The sequence below is a fragment of the Lontra canadensis genome, unplaced genomic scaffold (assembly GCF_010015895.1).
Source record: "Lontra canadensis isolate GAN:19392208 unplaced genomic scaffold, GSC_riverotter_1.0 scaffold97, whole genome shotgun sequence".
In the NCBI taxonomy this organism is placed as follows: Eukaryota; Metazoa; Chordata; class Mammalia; order Carnivora; family Mustelidae; genus Lontra; species Lontra canadensis.
In genome coordinates this window covers 834546-851368 of record NW_022631091.1, presented here as the reverse complement: position 1 = coordinate 851368, position 16823 = coordinate 834546, and the positions used below count along the sequence as shown (strand labels likewise).

At 44.6% G+C, this 16823-nt stretch overlaps 1 pseudogene; it reads right to left on the bottom strand.

The window, feature by feature from the left end:
- Nucleotides 1-683: 683 nt before the first annotated feature.
- On the bottom strand, nt 684-11799 carry LOC116854970 (annotated as a pseudogene).
- Between the last annotated feature and the right edge of the window lie 5024 nt (nt 11800-16823).

The following is a 16823-nucleotide window of genomic DNA, read 5'->3' as shown; positions in this document are numbered from 1 at the left end:
ATTGCCATTGGGACACCCGGGTGGCTCAGTCGGTTAAGTGTCTGCCTTCAGCTCTGGTTGTGATCTCAGGGTCCTGGGATAGAGCCCTTCTTTGAGCTCCTGGCTCGACAGGAAGCCTGCTTCTCCCTCTGCCCTTCCCCCTATTTGTGCTCTCATGCTCTCTCTCTCTCTCAAATAAATAAATAAAATCTTCTTTTAAAACACTGCCATTGTTCCTTTTAATTTGGCTGTATTGAAAAGTCACGATTTGTTTTCATTCTCTCGCCTTTCCTGTTCCACGTTCCAGATGAAGATTTTCCGTCACTACGTTTTCTGGTTCGTTTTGAGTTAGTCACCTGACAATTTTCATGAAATAGGTCTCCTAGTTGACTAAGGACAGAGTCTCCCAATCGTCCTGTTTCATCATTTCTATGACTGAGCTTCCATCAGACGCCATCTGAACAAACACGCCCTAGCGCCACATACTTTCAACAACAAGAGGAACTTCAACAAGGAACCATGCTTCAGTTTCTGATGTTCTTTGCTGAAGTTGTCCTCCAGAGGCATCAGAGAGGGACAAACTGGTCACGCTGTCATCTGTGGTCAAGGAACTCTGAGCGTAGGCAGTTCCTACCCTGATTCTCCTCCCATCGAGCAAAACCTAGAGCCGTGCCCAGCTGTGGATAACCATCAGAGATCCAGCGTCAGCAGTGTCCACTGGTCCTGTTGGAGCCACCGTGGGAGAAGCCTGTGTTTCTGGCAGAGTCATGGAGGTCACCTGGGACAGAGTTACAAGGGCTGGAGATGGGGTCTTGATCCTCACACCTGCTCTGCAGCTACAGAAAACTGTTTGAACTGCTTGCCTGTGTTTGTTTATTCCTGCCCCTGATTGTCACATTGATGGGAAAGAAAGCTCTTACAGCAATGACAAGCACAGTGCTGGCCGTGACCATGCAAGGTGCCCAGGCTGGTCTGCACAGGTGCCCCCGTAACACCATCATTACAGTGGGAAGAGCAGAGCTTAAGCAGATTGGACAGGGGAACATCGGGTCGGCAAGTTTTTTCCATAAAGGGTCAAATCGTAAATCTAGTTGTTCCTTGAATAACATGAGTCTGAACTGCATGGGTTCACTGATAGGCAGATTTTTTTTCTTTTCAATAAAACAGTACAGTACTATAAACATATTTCCTCTTCCTTACGATTCTCTTGACATGCTTTTCTGTAGCTAACCTGATGGTAAGACTGTAGTATCCAATACATGTAACATACAAATATGGGTTACTGTTGTCAGTAAGGCTTTCTGTCAAAATTAGGCCATTAGTTGGGGCGCCTGGGTGGCTCAGTCAGTTAAGCGTCCGGCTGTTGATTTCAGCTCAGGTCTTGATCTCAGGATCATGAGATCGAGTCCTGCATCGGGCTCTGTGCTCAGCGCAGAGTCTGCTCGAGATCCTCTCCCTCTGCCCCTCCCCCCATGCTCACTCGCTCGCTTTCTCTGTCTCTCAAATAAATAAATAAAATCTATTTTTCAAAAGAGCAGGCTATTAGTCATTAAGATTTAGGAGGTCAAAGTTATATGCAGATCTGTGATTTTGTGGGGTGGGGGTTACCACCCCACCCCCACGTGGTTCCAGTGTCAACTGTATTTTAGGCTTTGTGGCCGTAAATCTCTGATGCCACTACTCAGCTCTGTTTCTGTGGGGCAACAGCCACTCAGACAACATACGAACGGAAATCTTTGGTTGTGTCCCATTAAAACGTGAAATACAGGTGGGTCCCTCTCACCATAACTGAAAAATGGTATTACAGATTCAAATATGAAGACACATTAAGGAGAAACATTAATTTTTTTCAAACTTGTGTTATCTAGTCAACAAATAATTGAGCACTGAATACTTTGGGTGTTGGGGTCACAAAAATAACGACAGGATTGTTCCGCTCAACATCCTGACAAACCAGCGGAAGAGGCAGATACATAACAACAGGGCAGTGGGATTGATGCCCTCACAGAAGTTGTACCAGATCAAGGTCTGGCGAGAAAAAGGATGAGGAGACACATTCCAGGCTCAGACTCAGAGGGAATGGGAGCATGTGGATAGGTGGCCTGCGGCAGGGAGAGGAAACTGGGCACCAACAGCATCAGATCCCACCGTTGCCTTCCCGCGTGGGTCTCAGAGCCCGAATGACCAAAGGAGACGAGGCCAGAGGAGCAGGTATAAAACGGATCCAAATGGAGCCCACCAACAAGTTTCTACTCTGTCTGGCGGACGATGGGATACCATTAACAGAGTTAAAGAAGGGAAAGGACTCTATCTAGCTGTTGTTTTGGAAAATTCATCCCACTGGGTATAGGACTGGAGAAAGAGACCATCTGAAGGCTTTCTCCAGGGTGGAATGAGAGGAGCTTGGGGCCGGGACCAAGGCAGGGCAGTGGCCACAAAGAGGCCTTTGATATGTATAATAGGTCTATGTATAATAGGTCTCGAAATCACCGCCTATTGGATCCAGGAGAAGAAACAGGGGGTGAACAGAAAACTGAACCCCTGTCCAAATAAAGTCTGGAGCCCGGTCAACAGCATTGTACCAACGTTAATTTCTTAGCTTGAATAAGTCGTGCTGTGATTATGCAAGGTGCTAATGTGAACCCAGGCTTCTCCCAGGGGGCTGCGCTGCTGGTGAGAACATGGGAGGTGGGGGGGTGGTGGTCACGTCTGTTCTAGAAATATGTTTCATTGTAACCCTTTGTGTTACAAATAAGTCATTTTTAATCCATAGATGCTTCAAAATAATAATTTTACATGATACCTTAAATTGGTAAAGAAATGACCAAAGGTAACCTAAGCTATGTTAACGTTCGTGTCCAAGAGGAGAGGTTCATCTCTGGCTGTTTGTGATGCAATATTTCAGACTGAACTTTCTCCTTCCAGGTCAGTAATTTGATCAGAAGCGAATGTGTAATTTGGGTAATAAAAGAGAACGCAGGGCTCAAAGCTAAGCAGTGAATGTTGATTCTCATAGGGTCAATTCAAAGGAAGAATTATGAAAACACAAACAAGCAACTCCCCAGGGGAATTATGTTTGTGGCAGGTAAGGAAAAAATTAGGAGAACGGGGAAGGGAGGTCAGAAAATGAATGAGTGCTTCTCACCTGGTTTTTCAGAGCAGAGTCAATCTAGATTATCCAACTTTGGGGAAACATGGCAAAAAGAATACAGTCATGACCCCTCAGTGGTTCTTGCAATTTCTTAACATTAGAGGCAACTTTGGGAACTAATGTAGGATCTGAAAAAAAATATTTATATAAGTTTATCTGTCCATTCTGTTTCACTTCATTTTCTTTTCTTTCCATTAACCTCACATGATCTGAAAATTAATATTTTAGAGATGAGAGAGCATGTCTCATATGCTTCCCTTGTTATAAAATGAAGCCACACTCACTTGTGCTTCTCCCTCACTGTTCATTGACCCTTCCCTCTTTACGCTTGGCACAATTTGATGGTTGGAATGACTCTTACCAAAAGTAATGCTGGCTTTTCTGGAGGTGGTGAGATTTGGGGTGATTTTTTTTTTTTTTTTGCTCTTTGTGTTTTTCTATAATACTTGAATTTTTAATAACACAAAGGTATCATCTGCAGAGAAAAAATACAATTCATTACTTAAAAGCTAGAAGGCCAGCCTTAATTGTGAATGTGTTGGGGGATCTTCATGGGGTTCATGTGGAGATCACGGCCATGCTATGGTCCCCACATAGGGAGAGCCTTAAGGTAGAGAAGTTGACGGTGTTCCAGGATTTTCAAAGTGGTCTATTATTAAAGTCCATCTGTTGGCCTGAATGTGTCCAAATCGGTCTGAGTAGTGAGTTAACTGTTGCCAGGGCATCTGTCCCGTTGGAGGTGGGGACGGTCACCATGCAGGCCAGGTCCCTGGGGGCTTCCTGGGGAGCCCTTTTTGATGGGGCAATTCTCTGTAGACTTTCAGGCCACAAAATCTCCTTCAACTGCTGAATATTTTTTACCAGCTGACTTACCACATCCCTGCCATTAATACTCCTTTACTATTCTTATTAGTAGCTTATCCTACTACATATTTATGCATAAGCGACACTGTTTGCCTATGGTCCAGAAAACTGAATCCCTACCTATATATTACAATTTATTTATGAGCATTTTATTTTAAAATTATTTAAACATTTTATTTATTCATTTGACAGAGAGAGACAGATCACAAGCAGGGGGAGCAGTAGAGGGAGTGGGAGAAGCAGGCTCCCGGCTGAGCAGAGATTCCCATGGGCCTTGATCCCAGGACCCTGGGATCATGACCCGAGCCAAAGACAGACGCTAAACTGACTGAGCCACCCCGGGGCCCCAAGTCTGAGCATTTTAAATACAGAACTGTGAAGACATTTTCACAATATATGAAAAGAACTGCATAAACAATGAATCTTGGAACGCTGAAAAAATAAATAAAATTTTAAAAAAAGAACTGCTCACTACAAGCAAATTTTAATCCCATGAATTTAATGTTATATTAATAATAAAGATCTATAAATATGGGATCTCACAATATAGGCAAACAAAATAATCTCATTCGATGGCAAAAGGATATTTGGTAAAAGTACACATTCTTCTCAAACAACAGAAACTTAAAAAACTAGAAATTGAAGGATGTTTCTAAGCTTGGTACAGAAAATGACTCAAAGAAAAGGTGAAACCTATAGTGTGATCATTGAATTTAACCCTCAGTACAGTAAGAAACATCGTGGAGACTGACTGGCTTCACCCATCACCTCTTCCCCCTCTTTGCCCGACAGACCTTGACTTTGTTCTGTTTCCTCCTCCTTTCCTATTCAGCCACATGCCACAGGGGAAGGTGACCAATCCTACCCCAGAGAAGTAAAAGCAGATATCCAGACAAAATCTTGTGCAGGAATATTCAGGGAAGCTTTATGCACAAGAGCAAAAAGGAAGAAACAATCCAATGTCCATCAGCCAATAAATAGAACAATTATGTGATATGTCCATAGACTGGAAGATTATTTGTCCCTAAAAAGGAATGAAGTGCTGGGAGATATTACAATGTGGATGAACCTTAAAAGCAATGCTGAGTGAAAAAAGCCAGACACGAAAGCCCACATATTGTAGGATTCCTTTTATATCAGCTGTCCGGACTGGACAATTCTGTAGACGCAGTAGAGCAGTGACTGCTGAGGGCTGGGGGGGTGAAGGGAATGGGGAGCCACCACCAATGGGTACAGACTTTCTTTTTGGGGTGATGGAAATAGCCTAAGGTTGATTTGGGTGATAAAGGCACAACTATGGATTTACAGAGTTGTTGAATTATACAATGGAATGGGTAACTTGCTTGATAGGCGGATTAAACCTGCTACCAAAAAAGAATAAGTGGAAGATGGAGAAGTAGAGAGAACAAACATGACGTTGGTCTTCTGAGGGACTTTTTAACAGGCCCTTGATGGAAGGGGAGAGATTAAACATCGAGGTAAGGCATTTGTTTTAAGATAGGATCATGACTGCGGGGCAAGAGCCAGTGCCTGGAGAGAAGTTCAAAGGACAGAATTGTGACGGAATGTTCTACAAGAGGGAAGATCTGATGGCAGGTCTGATAGGACTAGCCCCAAGCGAGACGGCTGCAGGGGACCTCCGACTGCACTGCTCCTGTGATCTTGCCTCCTTCTAGGAAAAGCAGTGCGTCTTTGGAATGAGGCCAGTCCTGCTGCCCAAGTGAGGGCAGACCCAAGCGGAGTCTGCGCCTGAGGCGACGCCTGCTCAGAAGACACTCCGGGAGAGGCTCAGGGGCCGCACTGACTGGGAGAGACCACGCCCCACTGAGAAATTCTACCTGGAGGGGAGGCCGAGAGTGGGCCCATGCCTTGGAGCAGGGCTGCCTCCACGGACCCTGCTGGAAGCCTCCCTGCATCCCTATTCCTCCCCGGAGAGAGGGAGGAAAGCAGGAAACGGGGCTTTGGACCCAGGTTCTAGCTCAATTCTATAGGTATTTGTGATAGGTAGTTGGTAACCGCCAAACAGATGTTCACATGAGGAGGCACAACTGGCAAATCAGTCGATTGCATTTTACATACATTTCTGGTCTCGTGGATAATGATTCAGTCTTTTGCTTTTATCAGACATGTAGAAACATGAAGGGAGCCTGGATTTCTGCTACAAGTTGAAACAGTTTTCATTTCTGCAGTACTTAAACAATCCTGCTTAAAATAATTTCCTAACAATTAACTCCAATAATACACATTCAACAGACATAGAAATCACGAATCTCCTAACTCTTTCCTGCAATCAGTGGGAATTCAGGGTTAAAACTTGGGACACCCGGGTGCCTGGGTGGCTCGGTTGGTTGAGCAACTGCCTTCAGCTCAGGTCCTGAGCCTGGAGTCTTGAGGATTGAGTCCTGCATCGGGCTCCCAGCTCCACGGGGAGTCTGCTTCTCCCTCTGACCTTATCCCCTCTCTCATGCTTTAATTAACTGGGTCTGAGGAAGAATACGTGGTCTACATATACTGCTAATGTTCTCTCATTCAGCCCGGTGGCTGGAGTTTCTACTTTAATAAGACAACAGCTAATAAGACAACACTATTCTTCCTGCACACTTGCAAAGCCCAGATGGATGCAAGTGGGAAAAGGTCTTCCCCCACTGAACTCCTGATTCAGGATGTCAAGATCAATGAAATAAGTCTTTTGAACCATTTTCAAGGAGTTGGAAAACAATGAGCTCATAAGTAATCAAGTGAATAGAATTAAACCCCCAGGACAAAAGAGTTCATACCAGAGAGTAGTGGCAGAAATGTTTGGATTCGCAGAGAAGGAACAAAGCAGGAGGTCACCCAGGTAGGTCACCCAGGTTGTGGTGTGGTGGGACGGTAAGTGGCTGAAGAAAGGGGTTAAGAGGATGGAGAGGAAGTAAAGAGGGGACCGCAGAGGCCAGAGCACTCATCTCCACACCACCATGTCCTGATGCTGTGTGTGTGTTCCCATTTATCCTTCTCAACAATGCACACATAGGACTCCCATTTTACAAATGAAGAGAAACCATTTCACAGAGATAGGCGATTTACCCCACGTCATCCTGTGCGGAAGCCATTTGGGAAAAAAATATGGCAGAACTTGGTAACCAAAGAGACATGAGCAACAAAGATGGCCCTTGGGTTACAGGTGCAGATGCCACTGACAAAACCCAGAAAGGCGAGGAGACAGACAGCTCCTCATCTGTTACTGAGTATGAACCAAACTCCTCCATAGAGTGTCCAGGTTCTATAAGATCTACAGAAACCCCTTCCTAGGTACATCCCCTTCTAATACTCCCACACGGCCGAGGCTCTAGGCAAACTGGCCATTCCTGTTCAACCAGGCTTGGGCTCTTCCCTGTCCCTGAAATTTCACAGACGTCACACTTCTCTTCTGAATCACACCATTTTCAGTCTGTTAGCATGACTCCTCGCCTCCCGCACTAGGTAGTGACCACATGAAGAGGAAGCATCGCTCAGAGCCGAGAAATATCCCTGGTACACAGTAGGTGCTTAATATTTCATGAGTGAGGGCGTGGATGCATGAATCAGGTTTAGGGCCCTTATCTGACTGACTGCTATATATCTCCACCATTTAGCAAAGATAAATGAGAAAGCATGTTTTGAAAAAAAAATATGAATGGAAATTACACCATTTCCATGACTGCAGTGTGCAATCCCATTCAAATAAAAAAGCTCTTCTATATATGTTTGATGGAACCTTCCTACTTACCCGGGTAAGAACTCTGCCTTCGCATGTGGGGTGGGGGAGGGGTGGGGGAAGGGGCGGGTCCTGGAAAGTCGGGGACTGGCTCCTGTCCCAGGTTTGCCCTTCACCAGCTGGGAAGCCAGAACGTCTCTGGGCCCTGGTGCCTCAGCCAACCCCCGAGAGGAGGATGGTGGTATCCACCTGTGGGGAGCATGGAAGGGTAAGACGAGAACTTACATACGAATAACTCAGCGCAGTGTCTGCCCGCAAGAAGCACTAATATTCAGACCATCACCATGAGCTGCAGCAGTTAGAACGGATGCTTGCCAGCCTGAGCTTAGGCAGGTCATCCCCCTCTGTATCTGAGTTCTATCGTCTCTAAAATAAGCACGGTGATACCCGCCATATCTTCATTGGCTTAAGAAAACACAACGAGGCTTCGTAAATAGTCCAGACAGTTGTAGAAGTCTGTTCTACGGTCTCAGGGAAACAGTGAGAATGCACGGCGTGCCCTGTCACTGATAACCTTCTGGAACCACATGTTTACAGGGACAAGAGCTCATGCCTGAGGGCTGCTTCCTTACCTCCAGCAAGCATCTGTTCCAGGGACTGGGGCCACGAGGGGGCTCCAGCAGCAAGGAGGACACCAGGGCACCATTGACATTTGGGGCTGGAGAATTCTCCAGTGCGGGGGCTGTCCTGTGCACTGCATACTGTTTGGTGGCTTCTCTGGCCTCTCCCCATTAGATGACAGCAGCAGTCCCCTCCCTGCTTATCCCCAGTTGTAACAACCCAGAATGTCTCTAGACATTGCCCAACATCCTCTGGGGGGCAACGCCACTCCGCATTGAGAACCACTAACCTCCCGTCTTTCGACAGCGCCCTGTGGTGAGATAACGTCCTTTCATTAGACCATCTGCCTTGCAGATTCCCCATGTATCTGCTCCAGGAGAGTTTGTACCTAAATGCGTGTCTGCCAGCTCTTTTCTCATCTGGTTAAAATTACCTGGTAACAGCAGTGTAATTCCTATGAGAAGACGTGCTCGGGAGTGACTGCTTTTGGAGACCGTCCCAGGTTATCATGGCAGTAAATTGTAAATGGTTCTGAGCAGCAGAAGAGATGGCCTCTGAGAGAGGTAAAATGTATAATTAAGGCAATTCAGGAAAGTCTTGAACCCCACACACTGCACTTTGCCTGTGGATAAGAGGGTCTGTCCTAAGGAGCCGCGATTCCTTTCTTGTACCTGTGAGAACGCTTGAATTCACTTAACACGAAAACCCAATTTCTCAGAAGCAAAATAACCAAATCTAGGTTTCTGCTTTCCCCGCCAGAGCTTTCAGTTTCCCTGGGAAGCTTCTAATCGCTACAAAGATTCTGTGCAGGAAGCAAATGACATCGTCCATGACTTGCGCACTTAAAAACACGCTCTCAGGTACTTCGGCATTTCTATATCAGGTCAGGTTCCCAGGTACAAAATAACGTATTGCGTACAAGATGGGTCTGCCTGACTTTCTCCTCCGTTATTTCTCAATACCAGCTTGATTGCAGTTTCTATTATTGGAAAGTGCACAGTATTTACATACTTGGCAAATACCTCCAGAATTTAATTTCCTCACTACCTCTTCTTAAAGAGCTGTGTCTTCCCCTCCAGTTGAACCGTTGAAACAAAACCTCAGTTTGCTGGAGAAAGCAATGCTTCCTCTCCAAAGATTCTTTTGGTGGGTAATGAGATGATTAGAACAGTGGAGTTTTACCATTGGTACTTTTAACTGAGACAAAATCAGCTATTTACACTTGGCTACGAAACAGGAAAACACACACACACACACTGCATGCCCTCCCGTCGGCCCCTTCGCCCAGAAGATAGATGGACATACGGGAGTCAGCCAGCCTGAGAGGCACCAGCGGTGAATCTGCCATTCCTTTGGTCATTCTCGTTTCTGGTCTCCATGGCTATGACCCCGCTGTATTATTTTTATACAGCACAGTCCTACGAACACAAATGCAGCTGGTCCTCAGCCTGAGAAATAATTTGTTTCAGCCCTGGAAGAAAACTGATTATGTTGAATTTATTGAGAAATATATTGGTCTCCAAAATGGCCATCATTTCCTAAGGGATTTTTAAGAGTCACATTATTGATACACTGATCTTTGCGACATTCGCTGGACTGGGAATTTAAGCAGGTGTGAGTGACGATGCTTTGGTTGTTCCCCTATTCCCAGGCAGATGATGCCGCTCTTGGCTGCCTCCTTAGAAGAGGCCCAGTAAGCTTCTTACTGGACCATATCCACGTTCACCCCATTCCCCTTCTGTGTTGGGAAACTCCAAGCATTTCGTTTGACTTCTTCCTCTGAAATCCATAAAAAGGAGAACTGTCACCCCTGCACCCCGCCCATGTTCTGCATTTCCTCTAATCTAACAGCTTGTTACAACAGCAACTCCCTTCTTCCTCTCCTCCTCGTGTTACACCATCTCCTACCTGCTTTCTATTTTTCCCTTCTTTATTTCCTTAATTCAACTTTAACCTGCTGTCCTCCAGGTACTTTTCAGGTTCTGAGGATGCAAAGGAGATCTGTTTGCAGCTTGAAGCCCAAGGACAATACAGAAGATCCACTAATCCATAGAATCCAAGGTCAAAGATAGACATTCTAGAACTTTCCATGTTAAAAAAGGCAATTGCACAGAAATGGAATGGATGCTGGTGTAAAATGCTCCGCTGTATAAACCTTTTAAAGATGTTCACAGTTATCGGGTATTCTGTAATTTTGACTTGACAACAAATTAGTGCAGTAACAGGCTTTTCTTTCTGATATGAGGCACGTTGCTCCAGCCAGAAAGTACCATGGAAATTTGCAAGACACAAATAAATGTTAAAACAAAGTTCGTCAATTAGAAACATAAGAAATCCTTTCTGAGAGAAAAATATCTCATTAGTAGTATGTTCAAACTTCTCACCTGTTAGGCACTTACAAAAATGTATTTTGAGGAGCACCTGGGCCGCTCAGTTGATTGAGCATGTGACCCTTGATTTCGGCTCAAGTTGTGATCTTGAGGACATGAGATCGAGCCCCATGTGGAGTCCCACCTTGGGCTCTGTGTTCAGCAAGGAGTCTGCTTGAGATGCTCTCTCTCCTTTTCTCTCTACCCCTGCCCCTCCCCTGGAACAGTAAGCAAGTAAGTAAGAAGGAAATAAATAAATAAATAAATAAGATCTTTACCAAAGTGTATCTTAAATGAAGAGTGAATGAGTACATTTCCCCCTGAATACATAAAATAAATATCTGTGTATCTTCAGGCTTGTCCTTCTATCCTTGAGGCTCATTCTAACTTAGGCCGGCTAAAAACAGAACAAAATGCATGAGCTCTAAGGCCCAGCTTTCAAACAGGACACAGAGATAACAGGACAAGAAAATGTGTGAGCTTCGCTCTGAGGAGGGAGGCATCAAGATCTTCAAGGCTGTACTTCTTTTGGACATTGCGATTGACGGAAAGATCTAAACACACCTTTGTGAGTGAATCTCTTGTTTGTTTGTTTTTTAAATTTTTTTCAAGATTTTTATTTATTTATTTGAGAAAGAGAGAGACACAGAGAGAAAGCACAAGCAGGGGTGGGGGTGGGCAGAGGGAGAGGGAGAAGCAGACTCCCTGCTGAGCAGGGAGCCCAATGTGGGACTTGATCCCAGGACCCTGAGATCATGACCTGAGCCAAAGGCAGAGGCTTAACCCACTGAGCCACCCTGTTGCCCTGAATCCCTTGTTTAAAGAAAGAACCCAACATCTTGTTAGAGTTAATGACAATCATAAACACTTATCAAATGCTTATGTGCCAGACACTGTGCTAGGAATTTCACACATAGGATCTCATTTGCCTTCTCTTTCAGAGCCCCCAGAGAGAGTTTACTTGATCTGGTCCCAAGAAGAGAGAGACCCTTGAAGACATCAACTTGCTCAAGGTCACCCATGTGGGAAGTGGCCTCACCTGCCTCCATGGAGGCTGAGCTCTGGGTTGTAACCTCCTTGCTCTGCCACACATCATTTGGGGACAGGGACCACGAATGCAGAGACGGTTCCACCTGCATTTTTACCCTCAAAATGAATATGCCATATCAGTAGAGAACAGTGGGCGTTACAGGACTATTACTCACCCAACCCATCAAGCGCAGTCAATTGACTAATTTGGATTTTTTAAAACACATCAGAGTCAGACTTTCTGACTCCCCATGGGTGCACCAAAGCAAACAGGCGGTATCATTGAAAAACATCGGTGACTGAGTGAAATGTGATTATGTGATTGAAGACAGTTTCATAAATATGCCAGCTGATTGTCAATAATTACGGTTCCCTGATTTTTAATCCAAGGTCAGCATTGTCCCTTCACAGTGGGAAAAATACAATGCTCTTTTCACCCGAGTCGTCGGCAATTCTATTGGTTGCTCTTTTGTTCATCCAATATCCTAACTAATGTTTTATCACATCCTTTAAGAAACCTATCATTTGCTTTAAAAGATAAAATATAAGGTAATGCAGTTTATAAAATAACTGAAGCATGTCCCTAAATATAGTCTTTTAACAGTAACACGGCTACCTAAACAACAGATACTGATATTCTCATTATCAGTGTCTTTTATATCCTGTAGGAAATTAGTCAAGTAAAATAAGATAGAGTTATTTGTTTTTGAAAGCCCTACCCTTCACTATTTGGGTAATATTTGAGGAACTATTGTGCAAGAAGCACTATGGGTTCATGGGGATAAAGGAAACACAGAGCGAAGAAAATCTGTAGTTTGCAAAACCAAGAGAATTTGGTGCATGTTGTAGGGCACCTGTCCAAAGCTGCCCAATTTCCTTCTCCTGATTTAACCATGATCACCTCACACCAACTGTACTCTGGAACATGTTTTTCAGGAAAAGAAAGCAGCCTCTGCCTGCACAGTGAGTGATTGTCAAGCTAGGGGCCAGTTAATTCCTAGAATAGAGCACGGGGACCAGGTCCCTCAGTTGTGCACCAAGAGACTGATCCATATAAGGGAACAGTGAGATTTTCATCAGGACGTGAACATGTCACATAAACAGTGCTAGATAGAATGTGAAGAAGGGAGACATTGGGTGCAGGGTGGAAGGAGTCTTGGGAGTTGGGGAAGGATTTAAAAAGTTACCCTCTAAACTCAGGAGTCAAATTTCAGTCTTTCAGGCAAATTGGTGAGGAGAGAAGGAGGCCAAAATGAAGGGAGAAAGAAAGAGAGAGAGAGGGAGGGAGGGAGGAAGAGAGAAAGAAAGAAAGAAAGAAAGAAAAAGAAAGAAAGGAGGAAAGGAAAGAAAGAAAGAAAGAAAGAAAGAAAGAAAGAAAGAAAGAAGAAAAAGAAAGAAAGAAAGAAAGAAAGAAAGAAAGAAAGAAAGAAAGAAAGAAAGAGAAAAGAAAATTCTCTGTAACTTTGTATCCCTGAAGTAGAGCACTGCTCACTTCAAATCTGTATGCAGTTAGAAAGAAAGTAACCTTGCTTCCCTGGGACACTTTAGGATCATTGTTTGATGTGCCCTTACAACTTATTTGACAGTAACTCGATGCTGATGTATTTATGCTAGAACTTGGGATGCATAAAGCCTTGACAGAAAGCATAGGAAATGTTGAAGAAAAGAAAGGAAAATCATCAACTGTCAGAAGGGAGAAAAAAAGCAGAATTTTGACTGCCTTAAGTTTTAATTTTAAAAAGTCATCATGATTGTGAAATATATTTCTTTTGTGGTCTAACTTTCTAAATGTTTTGCCACAGAGTGAGGATCCCGCCGCTCCAAACACTAGTAGGAGAGGGGACCTGCTGTATGCACCTGCTGTGGGCCAGCGCCCACCCTTGCACGCATGCTCTCCCTTAAAGGGGATTCTTTAAGTAGGATTTTCTGCTGGCACTATTTGGTAACCAAATATGAGAGGAAAATTTTTCTCTCAAATATTAGGGGAGAAATTCTGCCTTACACAACAGTGTGCTCTGATGGCGATGAGTGTGCTGTCCATTACCACAAAAGCCTCTTTGTGACAGGCCTGACACAATAAAAGCCATCACAGCAGAAGCTGTATCCTTCTTTGTTGATGGGTGTGAAATCCTGCAATGCAGAACCCCAGCCTCCTCCTGCTTTCTTGCTTGTAATACCGGTTTGCATTCCCAATAGTTTAAAGTTGTCCATAGCCTGGGAGCTCATAAGATAGGAGATACAATTAATAGGAACTCCCATACGCTTCCCTTGGAACAGGTTTGCCAACTTCTTGACTGTTCTCCTCACTGCTGGTAACATAAATATCACCTCCCCAATAACAAAAAGCCACAGTTGCAAAATATATATCCTGTCAGGTGTAAGGTTTCTGCCAAGATCAATGAGAAGAGCTTGAAGGTCGTGTAATCCCCACATGGAGTTCATGAACTGTACGCAGTCACATGGCTTTTCAAATCTGAAGACACATCGGAAAGGATTTTTCATTCACTCATCTATCCGCTCGTTCATTTGTCTAACATTTATTTCGGGACTTCTGTTCTGAAGGGACTTCTCTTGTGCCAGATCCTGAGTTGGGCTAGTTAAGCAGGGAAGGGTCAAAGACTGGTTTCAAGGTTGACAATTATATCACCTCTGCAAAAAAAAAAAAAAAAAAAAAAAAGAGCTACAGAAACATTGTATTAGATCATAATTGAAGCAATGTTAAATCCCTGAAGGTTATAATTATATCATAATGTAGGAAAACGCCTTTGTTCTTAAGAGATATATACTTAGGGGTAAAGTGTCATGATGTACAATTATCAGAAAGTTTGTGAAGAAGTATATATGTATGTGTGTGTATTCTATATAGATACATGTGTATACAGAGCATATATTTCTTCTGTAGAAAATATATTATGCATGTGTATGTATCTATACAGAAAGATCAAATGTTATAAAATAGCAATCATTGGTGCAGCCAGGGCCAGAGAATAGGGGGTGTTCATTATATTTATCTTGTACCTTATCTGTGTTTTTTAATTTTTTCACAGTATAAAATTGGAGGAAAATATGTCATCTCTGACTTCAAGGAACTTACTATCTAGAGATCAGAATTTTTTTCTAATAAAAAAGGAAGAGAGGGAAAGACCTAATTTTAAAATGGAGGATCAGAAGTCTTTGGAAGGATGTTGAAACTATTCGATCAAGCTGGAAATCTTTGGCAAGGAGGTCTTGGTGGCTGGTATCAGCTGCACACACAAACTCAACTAGAAACAAGGAAGGGCCATGGCAGATGCACTTGGGTCCAGCAAAGCCCACAATGGTTGCTCCCAGGAAGCAGACCCTGCAAGGTTCCTGGAGACCAGACTCCCTCGCCGTCCAGCCGCTGGAGAGGGTGGTCTGCTGTGGCCTCAGTTCCTCAGAGATGGCAATAACCATCCACTAGCCGGAGCCAGGCCACAACCTTCACAGGTGCCTCCAGTCACTGAGCGATGGCCCGATAACACTGGAATGGATATTTAGTAATGGGGAAAGTAGAGAGGATATTGAGGAACATGAATCAGAAGGAAGATGGAGCAGGGCACCTGGGTGACTCAGTTGGTTAAGCTGCCAGCTCTGGATTTCTGCTCAAGTCATGATCTCGGGGTGGCAAGATCGAGCTTCACATCAGGCTCCGCGCTCAGCAGGGAGTCAGAGCCTGCCTGAGATTCTCTCCCTCTCCCGCTGCCCCTCCCCTGCCTGTGTGCATGCACACTCTTTCTCTCTCTAAAATAGATAGATATATAGATAGATAAATCTTTAAAAAACAAAAGAAGAAAGAAGATGGAGCAAACACCTCTGCTTTGTCTCTGTTCAGGAGGACTTCACAGAAGCTAATGGAAACAGATAAAGCTGTGCAGTTGGCCAGCCAGGCCTGACTGGACCAGGTGTTGGGGGGCTCTTCCCAGCTGCTGTGGCAGGTTTGGCTGTGCTATGAGGCTAGAAGCCTGAGCTTCTGTGTTGGTGTCGGTAACACAAGAGGTAGACAAGAGAAGAGCAGCAGTGGAGTCTGTTGGGAACGGGTGGGGGACTGCAGATGTGAGAACAAGGCACAGGGGAGGGTCCGATGACCTCACCCCCAGCCTGGTGTTGACTTGGCCCAGAAAGCTGAGGTCGTCCTGCAACCCCTGAGTCACCGAGGATGGGATGAGGGCCAAGCCATCTCCCCAAGGACAAAGGGCCACCTGCAAAGCTATGAAGCATAATCCTTCTTCTGTCCCCACTACATTACTGCTGCAAGGAGGTGGCCCCATTCATGGTTAGCAAGTCCCCCCCCCCATCGTAAATAACAGTATCTGAAGTCAGGAAGGCACTCTCGGGAGTGGAGAAGAGCCATGATGGACTTGGAGGGAATTTTCTCCACCTTGACAGGAGCTGTAATTCTCTCCCCATCACTAGCCAATTACGGATGCAGGACTCAGAGCTCAGGTGTTCGACCACAAAGCCCGAGTCCTTTTGTGCTATGTGGTCGTGATTTCCCCAAACCGCAGGATGCTGCCTCACCATCAGACCTGGAATCAAAGGTTTCTCTCTACCCAGTCCTGTGCAGTGACGTCAACACATTTGCTGGACTTTCTAATGCCCCCCACTTAGAGCTCTTGACCTTATAATGCTTTTGATCTAGGGGTCACCTCACCTCATCTGAACTGTGCCCCCATACATGGTCCCTGCCCTGACCTCTACCCTGTTTGCCATCTGGGCTTCCGGGCCCAGATTTCTCTGTTTGGTTAGATGTGTTCCATCATAAGATCATCAGCTCAGAAATTCCAGTGGGGGCCTTGGTCTGGCTTGAAATACCTTCTTATGCATTTTGAGTCCCTGTTACTGTGCAGATCACCTACAGGGTCTCTTTTAGTTATAAAAATCACTTGACTGGAGCTTCTATTAACTCTTTAATCCTTAAGTCAACTGAGTCTATCCCGCTTGCTCCTGTTTTTCAGAAAGAACTTTTTTTTTTTTTTAATTTGACAAAGCTAACCCCTCCTCCATCTGTGCTTTTGGGCTCTTTTCTACATCTCTGAGATCTTGTTCTAATTATTTTCCCCCTTTTTCTTGGAGAATTTTTTGATCACTCCCTTTTGGGGCTCCCTGTTCCCAG